Consider the following 12,620-nt stretch of genomic DNA (forward strand, 5'->3'; position numbering starts at 1 on the left):
AACTGTATTGGACACCCCCAATATTTTTCCCAGAGCCACTGTGAGGAAGATTGTGTTCATAGACTTTTATCTTATTTTTGACTGAGCTGGGGCTGTATTCAAAATGTCATTTGTTTGCAGTTCAAATTTATTTTGTCATAAGAAAAAAACAAAAGCTAAGTATATTTAAATTCTTAACTCTAGTTGAGAGACCATTCAGGGAATGAGAGTCTGAAGTCAGAATTCTAGCTCTGAACGCCAGCATGCTATTTTCTGAGTCTTTCTATCACTTATGTTATATAAAGAATGAGATCAAAGGAATAATAATATATAGCGGTCAAGAAATTCATCTCTAAGTTTTATTGAACTGGGTTCAAATCCTTAGCCTTTTGTTAATTGATGAACTTGGGTAAGTTACGCAAATTCTCTCAACATTCCATCTTCTCTGCTATATTTTAATAAGTAGTACTTCTTAGGGTTGTTGCAAGAGTTAAATAAGATAATGGAGGCCGGGCGCGGAGGCTCAAGCCTGTAATCCCAGCACTTTGGGAGGCCGAGACGGGCGGATCACGAGGTCAGGAGATCGAGACCATCCTGGCTAACATGGTGAAACCCCGTCTCTACTAAAATATACAAAAAACTAGCCGGGCGAGGTGGCGGGCGCTTGTAGTCCCAGCTACTCAGGAGGCTGAGGCAGGAGAATGGCGTGAACCCGGGAGGCGGAGCCTGCAGTGAGCCGAGATCCGGCCACTGCACTCCAGCCTGGGCGGCAGAGCAAGACTCAGTCTCAAAAAAAAAAAAAAAAAAAAAAAAAAAAAGATAATGGAAATAAGAGTGTATCAGTTCATCTGTCAATGGCAATAGGTCTAACCCTTTAAGCCAACCCTTTTGCTAAGAACAATCAGAAAACAGGACCATATATCTGGCCAGCTATTTGAGTTCCATGATCCAGAAGGTCCAGAGCAGTGATTTCTGCATTTGGGGCCACTTTTTCCCTCAAGACTGAGTGTCTCAGCTGTAGAACTGAACTTTGGTGTAACTTGGCCGTAGACATCAAAGAGCAGAGCTCTCAGAAGACTCACAGGCTCTGGGAGAGGCAACTAAATTGAAGCTTAGGGTCTGCCAAGGAAGAGGTAAATACCTCAGGCTTTTGGATCCCAAAGGCCACATCCTAAGTGTTAGGGTGAATAGGAAGTAGACCAGCTTGACTCATCTCAATTACTGATTAGATTAATGTGGGATGGGATTGCCAGTGCCCCTAGGATATGTACTTGGTGGAAGACAATCACCATTAGCCAGGCATAAAAGAGATGGTAAATCAGTGACCAAAAACCAAGAGAAAATACAGATAATAGAAACAGACATAAGGGCATCTAGAAAAAGGAATTGAGAGATATTTGCTTTAAAATAACTATGATTAATATGGTAAAGGAATTGAAGACAAGGCTGAGAATTTTGATATCAGTTACCGGAAATTATAAGAGTGTAAAATAGCTAAAATTTTAAAATGATTTAAACAGCAGATTAGGCACATGTGAAAGGTAGTGCAAATACAGAAGAAAATATCCAAACTGAATCAAAGAGAGACAAAAGATGGAAAATACAGAAACAAGCCTATGAGACAAATGGACGTGGTGAATATAACCTAATGTGGAAGTGGAGTCCCAGAGAAAGAGGAGAGAATAGGGGGTTAAAGGCAATGTCTAAGAGATGATCCTTGAAACTTTCCAAAATTGATAAAAGACATTAAGCAGAAATTTGGGAAAATTACAAATGTTTACAAGATAAACACAAAGAACACTATATTTAGGCACATCATGGTCAAATAGCTGAAAACCAAAGGCAAAGAGAAAAAATGCTAGCACAGCCAGAAAAAAAAAAGACATGATCTTCAAAGAAGCAACAATAAGATTTTCAGTTGATTTCTCAACAGAAACAATGGAATCCAGAAGACAATGACATGATCTTTTTGAAGTCCTGGGAGAATTCTGCCAATGTAGAATTCTTAATCTAATGACAATATCCTTCAAAAACATGGATATAATTCAGATATTTTCCGTATGTAAATTTTTGTCAACCTACTAAATTCTTTTTTTTTTTTTTTTCTTGAGAAGAAGTCTCGCTCTCTCGCCCAAGCTGGAGTGCAGTGGCACGATCTCGGCTCACTGCAACCTCCGCCTCCCGGGTTCAAGCAATTCTCCTGCCTCAGCCTCCCAAGTAGCTGGGACTACAGGCATGTGCCACCATGCCCAGCTAATTTTTGTATTTTTAGTAGAGATGAGGCTTCACTATGTTGGCCAGACTGATCTTGAACTCCTAACCTCATGATCTGCCCACCTTGGCCTCCCAAAGTGCTAGGATTACAGGCGTGAGCCACTGTGACTGGCCTAGTAGATTCTTTAGAGTCCCTAAATAGACCCAAAGTACTGTATTTTAAATCAGCAAAACCCTCTCACCATGTGTAGAGTGATCTTTCTGTAGAATCATGGACTCAGTTACTTGCTGTACCTGGCACACCTTTTCCTGCTGCCTTTTCATCCCCTGATAGTCCTTTTGCTTGTTTTTGAGACAGGGTCTCGCTTTGTCATGCAGGCTGGAGTGCAGTGGTTGGATCATAGCTCATTGCAGCCTTGAACTCCTGGGCTCAAGGGATTCTCCACATCAGCCTTCTAAGCAGCTGGGACCACAGGCACGTGCCGTCATGCCTGACTAATTTTTTAAAAATTATTTTGTAGAGATGGGTTCTCACTATATTGCTGAGGATGGTCTTGAACTCCTAGTCTCATATGATCTTCCTGCGTTGACCTCCCAAAGTGCTGGGATTACAGGTGTGGGCCACTGCACCTGGCCCCATCATAGCCTTAACAGTAGGACAGTAAGATGCTCCCTTTCCACATTTCTTTTTACCAGCCACATGGTGGCTGGATGGCGATTGGTTCTGTGGCCAGCTTGCTCCCCAAAGGGCGGATGGAGGAAGGTGACCTAACTTTGGGTGTACATGTCCCTTCCAGGGAGAGGGCAGAGGTAAAGCAGGTCTCTGCTACTCCAGGGTTTCTCCCGGTGTGAACTCCCAGGGCTGTTTCTTGCTCTCAGTGAAAGCTTTTTCCTCCTTCCCGGGTATTTCCCTTCTTTCTGTTGTTTGTGGCCATAATTTTTGGTCATCTTTGGAATACCAGTCTCATAACTTTTCTCTGGCCTTTTTTTTTTTTTTTTGATCCTAGAACAAACATAGGATCTTTTTAAAGTTTCACTTTTGTTTTTTAAATGTAACAGTATGGAACATGTAAGGAGTCAGAGCACCACTCCGAGACGTATGCATTACTGCAAAGCATGACAGTGTCCAGGATACTGAAGTAGGAGTCAGCTGCACTCTACAGATGCCCTGCATGGCTTGTTTGCCTGTCCACACTAGAACAGAGGGCTGAAGGGGCAGAAAAGGAGAGGGAGCCTCCATGAACTCCTGTTTCATATGCCAGTCATCCTAGGTGGTGTATTGGTGTGCTAAGGTGGCCGGAAGACTGGGGGGGTTCCACAGCAGAAATTGATTGTCTCATAGTTCGAGAGACTAGAAGTCCAAGATCCAGGTGTTGGCAGACTTGGTTCCTTTGGAGGGCTGTGAAGGAGAATCTGTTTCATGCCTCTGTCCTGGCTCCTGGTGGTTTTCTGGCTCTCTCTGCTGTGCCTTGGCTTGTAGGTGCATCACTGCTGACTCTGCCTTTTTACTTATGTGGCATTCTTGTTCTCCCTGTGTGTGAGTCTCTGTGTCTACATTCCACCGTGTATTAGAATACAAGTTACTTTGGATTTAAGGTCAACCCTACTGGATTATGACCTCATCTCAACGAATTATGTCTGCAATGACCCTATTTCTACATCAGACCTGATTCTGAGGTCCTGAGGGGTTAGGAGTGCAATGTAAGAGTCTAGGGGGATGAGATGAGAACAGAATTTGACCCATGACATTTGGCATTTCAAGGGGGCCATTTTTATGTAAGGAATGTATGAAAAGTTTTAAAAGCCTGTATTTGAGGATTATCTCTGTGGAGGTGACACCTTTGAGATTTCAGGAAAATATTTGAGAGGCTGCACTTCCCTCCTCCCCAACATACTGCCTTCTTCTACAGGAAGCGATTGGATGATTTTATTTGGGTACGTGGCTCCACACCACAAGGACTCTATATCCTAGTCCCTCTTGCAGTAGGTGTGGCCATTTTTGGGCTCCCGACCAGAACTGTCCAGGAGAACTTTCTGTGATGATGAAATTGTCTGGTACAGTAGCCACTAGTCATACAAGGCTACTGAACACTTGAAATGTGGCTAGAGTCTTTAAGGAAAGAATGTTTACTTTTCGTTAGCTTTAGTCACTTTGAGTTTAAAGAGTTACATGTGGCCAGTAGCCCTGTGTTGAATGGTACAGCTGTAGACACTGGGGTAACTGTGGAAGTACTTGCATAGCACCTGCCAAGCTCCTTGTGAGGAGGGAGTGCCCTCTTCTTCCTCCCCTTCCTCTGTCCTTGTGTGTGGGATGTGGATGTGCTGGCTGGAGCCCCCTCCTGACAGTGAGATGAGGACTGCACCACAGGTACTGTGGAACTGTGGCTGGAAGGGTTTGGGTTCTTTAAGGACATTGCGGAGCAGAGCTACCAAATCAGCTCTGGGCTACTTACACACATGAAATATATTTTGGTGAGAAATATTCTGATACCTTATTTAACCCACTGACATTTGAGTTTTCCTGCCCTCTTTGTCTAATTGAATCATAATTAATATAGGAGGCAAAAGCCAAGTTTAAATCCCAGCATCATTAGTGATGATGATAGAAATCTTTTATCTCCCCCCAAATCTTCCTTGCCACTTTTAAACAATCTGAAAAACAGGAAGCAGAGTTGTTGACTTAGGAACCCACAGCCTTCCATTCCCATTATTGGAGGGAGCCCTTAAGGAACCACCCCCGCCCCCAACCCCAATGGGAATAACCAGCAATGTTGACTGAATGTACTGAAACTTTTTCTTCTGTAAAAAGTTTAGACCAATTTGTCCGTGTTAAACTCTAGTATAATTTCAGAATTCCTCCACTGATATTTCTTGATTACAATTTAAATGGTCTGTTTCTTATGATGAGACAATTGTGTTTGAGGAGCAGTTTCCCTTACCTGTGACATGTTCTTAAGTCTTCGAGCTGCTCTGATGCTTGCCTTTGGGGTTACTTGGCCAGAAGAACACCCTGAATGGTCTCATGAAGAACCGAGGGGCACTGCGGGAACAGACCTGGGAGGTGGCCCACTCAGTGACGGCTGAAAGGGAATGGAGGAGGGGGCAGGGTTGTTCTTCTCACCCCACCCGTTTCAGCACCCTTTTAGCTGGCAGAATTACCACCCACTGTTTTTGCTGGCAGCACTACTGCAAGTTGGCCGGGCGCGGTGGCTCAAGCCTGTAATCCCAGCACTTTGGGAGGCCGAGACGGGCGGATCACGAGGTCAGGAGATCGAGACCATCCTGGCTAACACGGTGAAACCCCGTCTCTACTAAGAAATACAAAAAATAGCCGGGCGAGGTGGCAGCGCCTGTAGTCCCAGCTACTCGGGAGGCTGAGGCCGGAGAATGGCGTGAACCCGGGAGGCGGAGCTTGCAGTGAGCTGAGATCCGGCCACTGCACTCCAGCCTGGGCTACAGAGCGAGACTCCGTCTCAAAAAAAAAAAAAAAAAAAAAAAAAAAAAGAAAAACAAAACAAGACAAAACAAAAAAACACATTTTTTTTGGTCAAGCTGTTTTGACAGGGATTTGGCCTTTAAATAGTAATCACTCATTAATTACCTTTCTCCCTGCGATCCAGAACCTTCCTGGTCTCCTTGTACACTTTGGAATAGGCAGAGATGTGAGCCACTAACGTTTTTAAGTGAGATTATGGGTGTGTTTTTAAAAGTATTCCTTGGGGCCCTGTGGGAAGTGCGTGTCCTGACCGCAGTAGGACTGGGGCGCTCTGGAAGGGTAATTAGAGTCTGGCCCCGTTTGCTCCTGTCTGAGCCAGTCAGTGTAAGGAGGTGGTGTATGGTTTGTGCTTATCAGGTCACAGGCATAAAGATGGGGCTTACTGCTAGACTCACTCCAGTGATGGATGGATCTAGTAGTGCTTTGTGGTTTATCAAGTATAGATATATATTCTCAATTCCATGCTAGGGATATTGAAAAACCAAAAATCTTTGCAGAAATCTCTAGAGTTAAGCAATTGTGTTTTTAAGTTATTTGCCTCCCAAGGCCAGACCTGTCTTTGCTTTGACAAGCATTTAAAAAATTTAGTTAAGCAAGTGAGATAAAAACCTGTGTTCGCAAATGGCTTAAGAGGCCTGCTATCTACCATTATAATAACACATAAAGTTGGTTAACTTGATTTTTTGACTCCCTAAGCAAAGGTCTTATTCATTTTTTGTTTTAAGATCTGGTATTCTACTTGATAAGGGTTTCCATCTAAATCTACAAATACATAATATCTAGGTTTTGCTAGGAAAATAGGAATTACAGGATAGTGTTGTGACTAAAGGATATTTTTTCTGTTATTGCTTTAGTAACTATAAAAGGAAATACTATGGTATAAGTTTAGTTTTGATAAGCTAAATTTAAGTTTATATCCTTTTTTCGCTTTGACATCCTGTTTTTTTTTTTTAAAGAACATTCAAGTGATTTCTAAGCCTCTTAGTAAAACAAGCTCGTTAAAGACTGTTTTGTAACATCTTTCACATGCCTCTGAAGTACTTTGTAGAATTAACCCTTTCTGCTAACTTTGGAAACCACCTGTGTGCTCGTTGGCTATGCCTAGTCTCATTTTCTTTTTGTTCTGGTAAATGTTGTGCAGCTGCAGATAGAATCACATTCCTCCGATCAGTCTCCACTCAGGTGTTCGGAATGGCTCTTTATTGGCTATGAGAGCCACTAGAACTTTTCTGTTTTATATTTAAGACCCTCCAACGCTCCAAAAGCTGACATTCTTACCTCTCTCATGCCACGCCCCTACCTTATCCCCCTCACCTGTTGGTCACTTTCAGTGTGGGTTCTTTTCCCTGCAAATCTGGAAACAATACATGCTCGCTCATGACCACAGGTGACTTCATTTGGCTTCTTTGCTTTTGTATGAGTACATACCCACCTAGAATTGTCTCATTCACAGCCTCTGTCTCCAACAAAACTGAACTCCCAATGAGGCTACGCCTTTCAACATCCAGAGTTGAACATCAAAGGCCAAAAATGATCAAATGGAAGCAAGTCCCCCTTGGGGTGGGAACAAGGATGCTACCTGTTGCAGAACACAGCTCTCTTCGCACCAAATGGCTTCCAAGTGACCCCCCCCCACCACCTCCACATAACCGCCCCTCCCCTCAGAAGGGCAAACACTGGGCTTTTCACTTACCCCAGTGAGATGCGCGGATACTTGCTCTCTGTACGTGCCATGGTAATGAGGAAGGCTGGGAAGCACTGACTGGGAAGCATCAGCCTCGAAGATAAGCCCTTGCCTAACGTTCAGGGTCAATATCACTTTGTTCCCAGCTTACCTTTCCCCCCGATCTGCTGACCCCAAGAATGCCTGTGCTCCTTGGCTCAGACTACTTCTGCCACAACTTTGAGGTGAATCTGACATTTCTGCCTGTCTGCCAGATGTGTCTCCAGTCGCTTTCCACTGGACCCTCCCCTGACTCACTGTGCTGTTGTAAATAGCTTAAAATGTTAGAATCTCATTCAGCTTTTGTTTTTTTAATCTCTCCACCCACATATTTAACTTGTTTCGATCTTCATTTCCATTGATACTCCTCTTCTCAATACATTGCCACTGCCATAATCTGCCTTTATTGACCATGCCATTCCAGGTAAGTGATTTCACGTCCTGGGGTCTTGGTTCTCTCATCTGAAAACAAAGGGAGTCAGGAATCTTGTTCTTTACATGTTATTTGGAATTAGACGTGTGTCTGGAAAGTCAAGTTTTTCATGTCCTAGTTGTGTGATTTTGGGTAGAAAACATATTCCCTCCAAACCCTAGTTTCTTCACTTGTACAGTATATACAGTTTTTTTTTTCTTTTTTTTTTTTTTGAGACGGAGTCTCGCTCTGTTGCCCGAGCTGGAGTGCAGTGGCCGGATCTCAGCTCACTGCAAGCTCCGCCTCCCGGGTTTACACCATTCTCCTGCCTCAGCCTCCCGAGTAGCTGGGATTACAGGCACCCGCCATCACGCCCGGCTAATTTTTTGTATTTTTTTTTTTTTTTTAGTAATTGGGTTTCACCACGTTGGTCAGGATGATCCTGATCTCCTGACCTCGTGATCCGCCCGTCTCGGCCTCCCAAAGTGCTGGGATTACAGGCTTGAGCCACCGCACCCGGCGTACAGTTCTTTACTGATGGTGTTGCTACATCTGATAGAGAATTAAATGAAATCCATCTTTTCGGTGTGACCTGCACACCGCCCGGCACCTAGTATACATCTGGTGTACACTAACTACTGCAAAAGACTTCAACCTGGTCAATTCACTCTCTAGGGCATGGTTCTTCCTCTGTGAAAATTTTCCACATACCTTCCTCGCTAGCTGATAGAAAATGCTTTCTCAATTTGAGTCCTTTCTTTTACAGTTAGTAAATAATGACAAGTGTGTTGAGTGCTACCAATGTGAAGTACAAGTTTGATGGGGACATAAGGAGACCTTATTTGGTTAGGGTGGGCTGGGCTGCCACCCCAACCAAATTAGGTTGCCCATGCAGAGTTGTTTTCTCAATGACTTTTCTGCTGTCTGGCATTTACCGAGCCTAATGACACCTTTTTGATTTTTGTTTTTCCTCCTGTTTCCCCTCCAACTCACACATACAGAATTAATTAAATGTTTTTTGGTTTCAACTGTTACTGAAAATCTCATCTTGTATGGATTTGCCAAATATCCTGCCTAAGTTATTAAACCAAGTTGAATTCTGCTATATGTGTGTTTATGTTTTTGGGATCTGATCATCTTTGAGGTATGATTCTGAATGTCATTTGAGCTTATTCTGTATGACATTCTAGAAAAGTATATATACTAGGCCTTGAATATATTCTTTTAAAAAAATTCTATAATTTCAAAAGGTAGGAAACATGACAGTAATGGTTAATTTTAGATTTTATTCATTTTTATTTTTTAAGACAGAGTCTCTCACTCTTGTCGCCCGGGCTGGAGTGCAATGGTGCGATCTGGGCTCACTGCAACCTCTGCTTTCCAAGTTCAAGTGATTCTCCTTCCTCAGCCTCCCAAGTAGCTGGGATTACAGGTGTACGCCACCATATCTGGCTAATTTTTTTTTTTTTTTTTTAGTAGAGATGGGGGTTTCACCATGTTGTCCAGGCTGGTCTTGAACTCCTGACCTCAGATGATCCGCCCGCCTCGGCCTCCTAAGTGCTGGGATTATAGGCGTGAGCCACCGTGCCTGGCCAATTTTAGATTTTGTTAATGTTAGACATGGACTCGTGTGTCATAGAAAACAATACTCAGAGAAAACTATGTACTTAGATGTTTTTTGGCCTTTTAGTTAGGCACTTGGCAATGAATGTGTTTTCTAAGTTTATTGGTTGCTTTGATAGATATTCCTGGTTTAAAATCTATTTCTTTTTATTTTTTGTAAGCATTCTTTCTGTCTAACCCCTCTTTAAAATAAAAAGTTATCTAGGAGTTTAGTGATTTGGGGGGAGGGGCAGATTCTGGTAATGTGATGAACGACATAGGGAGGAACAGTCTTGCAAACCTTTTGTTTAGTAGAGAACCAAAACCAGTTTGGAAGGGGATATAGGTCTCTTTCTAGTCATATATATTTGACTGAACATGTTTGGAAAAACTAGTAGTTTTGTAAATCATCCATTGAGAGCCAGCCAGTGATCTCTACATTTGTAAAAGAAAAAAATTGAGGTGGATATGGGTTTTCTTTTTCTGTGTGTCTCTGCATTGTTTTGATTGTATAGAGGTAGATATTTTTCTTCACTTTGACTGAAAGTAAAGTCAGAATTATATGTATATCTATACATATATATGTATAGATATATTTATTTTCTACATTTTAAGAGGAAGCATCATGTTTTAAGAGTGAAAGAAAATAAGCTTTGAAAGCAGACACATCTTGATTTGAGTGCTAGTTACTATCATTAGCTTGCTTATATAATCTTGAGAAATCTTTTCTTTCCCCAAACCTTAGTTTGCCCATCAGCTAAATGAGCACAATACATCATATATGGTAGGGTTGTTGATATGAGTTTTAACTGAGGTAAGTTAAGTCAATGCAACATAGTAAGAGATCAGTAAGTATCAAATTCCATTCTCATTTACTATATGTAATACAAACAGGTTTAAATCAACAGAGTGAGTTTATCTATAACTGCACTTTCTTTGCTGTAACACCTTTAAGAAGTTTTAAATGGTTAAATTTACTGTTCTTTCAACTGCCATTTTAATCTTAGTTCATATCATTTTGTTTTGGCCTTCTTTGCTAATATTTTTGGTGGAGTCATACCATTCTCTGTTGGCTTCATTTATAATTCTATTTTTTTTTTTGCCTTTCTACACATTATTTCATTTTGGGACCTGCTACACTGTTGGAGTTTTGGCTTTACTCACCTTTTCCCCACTTCTCCACTCCTGACCCATCTCCTCCTATTTCATTTTGGCACCAGTAAAGTGATGGTTCATGTGATGCTGGAAGCCTACCCCATACATCTCTATGGGTGCAGCATTCCTTTTTATTGTGTTTTGTTTTTCAGAATGACAAGCTTATATTTCCAGTATGTGAAAATGCTTTAGAACTTCTTGTTGAATATAGATTAGTTGACATTTTAAGTCTTAGCCCATGTTGTATGGTTGTGTTTTGGTTTTCTATTTCTTCTTTACCCTTTTCATCATATACCTCATAGTTTTTGTCATCAGTAAATGAGTTTTGAGAATCCTCATGTACATAGCATTCTGCTGGATCTGGTACTAAGCAGTTTAAAGAGACCCTATGCAATTACCCGACATTTACTGTGTGCTTGTTATAGGCAGAATTTCATAGAATACAAATTACCCTCTTCTAGGTACTTGAATCTAAAACAAATACGGACACATAGAGCAAGAAAATAGCGGAACAGTCTGTGAAGCGTAAACCAACAGACGCCAGGATTATTCACCATAGGCCAGCCTTCTAGCTCCCAAGATGTTCCCTCCCTGCCTGTCTTCATTGTCTCTCAGTATTGAGATGTCAGCCTCCTTTCCGTATTACCTGGAATAATTGCCAGGCAGTCATGCCACTTGAAAATGAGGTAACGAGTCCTTTGATTGAACTGGCAGTCCCACTCCCTGTGACAGCATCCTTGAGCAGTGTTGTTTATTCATTTCACGGTCTGCTCTCTCAAGAAATAAGCATCAGGAGTGGACAGTAATGGTTTGGGGAGATCCCAAGGCACATGGGAGGTACATCTTACCTCTTTCTGAGGAGGCCACAGAGAGCTGGACAGTCCCTCTGTCTGCTCCCTGGTAGCTGGAATGTGGATCTGTGACTCCATGCAGCCCACTGGAAGCTTAATGCAGGGAATGTGAACTTTGAACTAGTTAGAGATGATTTGCTGTGAGGCTTTTGCAAAGGGCACAGGCTAGATGAGTGGCCGTGAGCATCCATGTTCCTGAGCGGACTGTGCTGTGGCCCAATTCTGTGCGTGTCTCCTCTTCAGGCCCCTGCCGGAGCATGCTTCTCTAATCTTACCATTTATCAGTGACCCTTTGGTGAAACTCTCTTCTATTTAAATTTACCAGGGTACACTTTGTAATACTTGGGGCCAAGAATTTGAAGATAGTAATTAGACAAATCAAACAACTCGTAGTAGTGGAGGGACACGTAGCCCTAGAGAAAGGGACAGAATTATCATTAAAAACACAGACAAACCAGAGACTGCCTTAAAAAAAAAAAAAAAAGGTGAACTGGAAAGATTCAAAGTAGGCTCTATTAGAGGTGAGTATGGAAAACAAGCTTAGCTTTTTAGTTTGAAGGTTCCTTCCACGAGTTGGATACTGTGATCTGTTCAATCAGCATGTTTATGTAGTGAGGAGGAAGACCGGAAGTGAGAAGAGGAATAAGAAAATGGCAGCACAGCCTTTTGGGGTATGGTTAAGGATGGTCTTCCTGCTGCAGCAGAGGAGAGGGGCACGTGTGGCCCATGTCGAAGAGTAACTGAAGCAGTTAGTGGCTGACTGAATTTGGGTCCGAAGCAAAAATAGGATATGAGGACAGGTATAAGAATTTTATTTTGTGCTATGTGTGTCATTTGGCTTTTAAACTGTCTGGAAATAAAATGAGATGAAAACAATCTGCCCTCATTTCTTGGTTGCTTTTCTTAAATATCATTGGCCCAAAGCATAGTCAAGCCTTTTATTTAGAAAATCCTACTTTCAGAAAGTGATAGGTTACACTAATTATATTTGTGCCGTTCTACAGATTTTCTATTTTGCACTCGTCCTTTACCTGCTGCTCGCTGTGCGGGCAGCTAAGGTGAGAGTTTGAAGACTATGGACTTTTAAGCTGAGAGGCTGCCTTGGTCATACAATTTTCTAACACAAAACTTGTTCTCCCTCTAGTGTTTCACTTGCACAGGGATAAGTTGCACAACTTCGTTCCATTT

At 42.2% G+C, this 12,620-nt stretch overlaps 1 protein-coding gene and 1 long non-coding RNA gene across 14 annotated transcripts in view; both read left to right on the forward strand.

Moving 5' to 3' along the window:
- The window catches only part of PTPRM (protein tyrosine phosphatase receptor type M), an 829,686-nt gene that overhangs the window by 182,917 nt on the left and 634,149 nt on the right, over positions 1-12,620 (forward strand). The window lies entirely within an intron of this gene.
- Positions 4,192-7,172, forward strand: LOC144336492 (uncharacterized). Its single transcript, XR_013408340.1, has 2 exons — positions 4,192-5,399; positions 5,699-7,172. It is a non-coding gene; the product is annotated as an uncharacterized LOC144336492 (long non-coding RNA).

This window comes from Macaca mulatta, chromosome 18 (genome assembly GCF_049350105.2).
Source record: "Macaca mulatta isolate MMU2019108-1 chromosome 18, T2T-MMU8v2.0, whole genome shotgun sequence".
In the NCBI taxonomy this organism is placed as follows: domain Eukaryota; kingdom Metazoa; phylum Chordata; class Mammalia; order Primates; family Cercopithecidae; genus Macaca; species Macaca mulatta.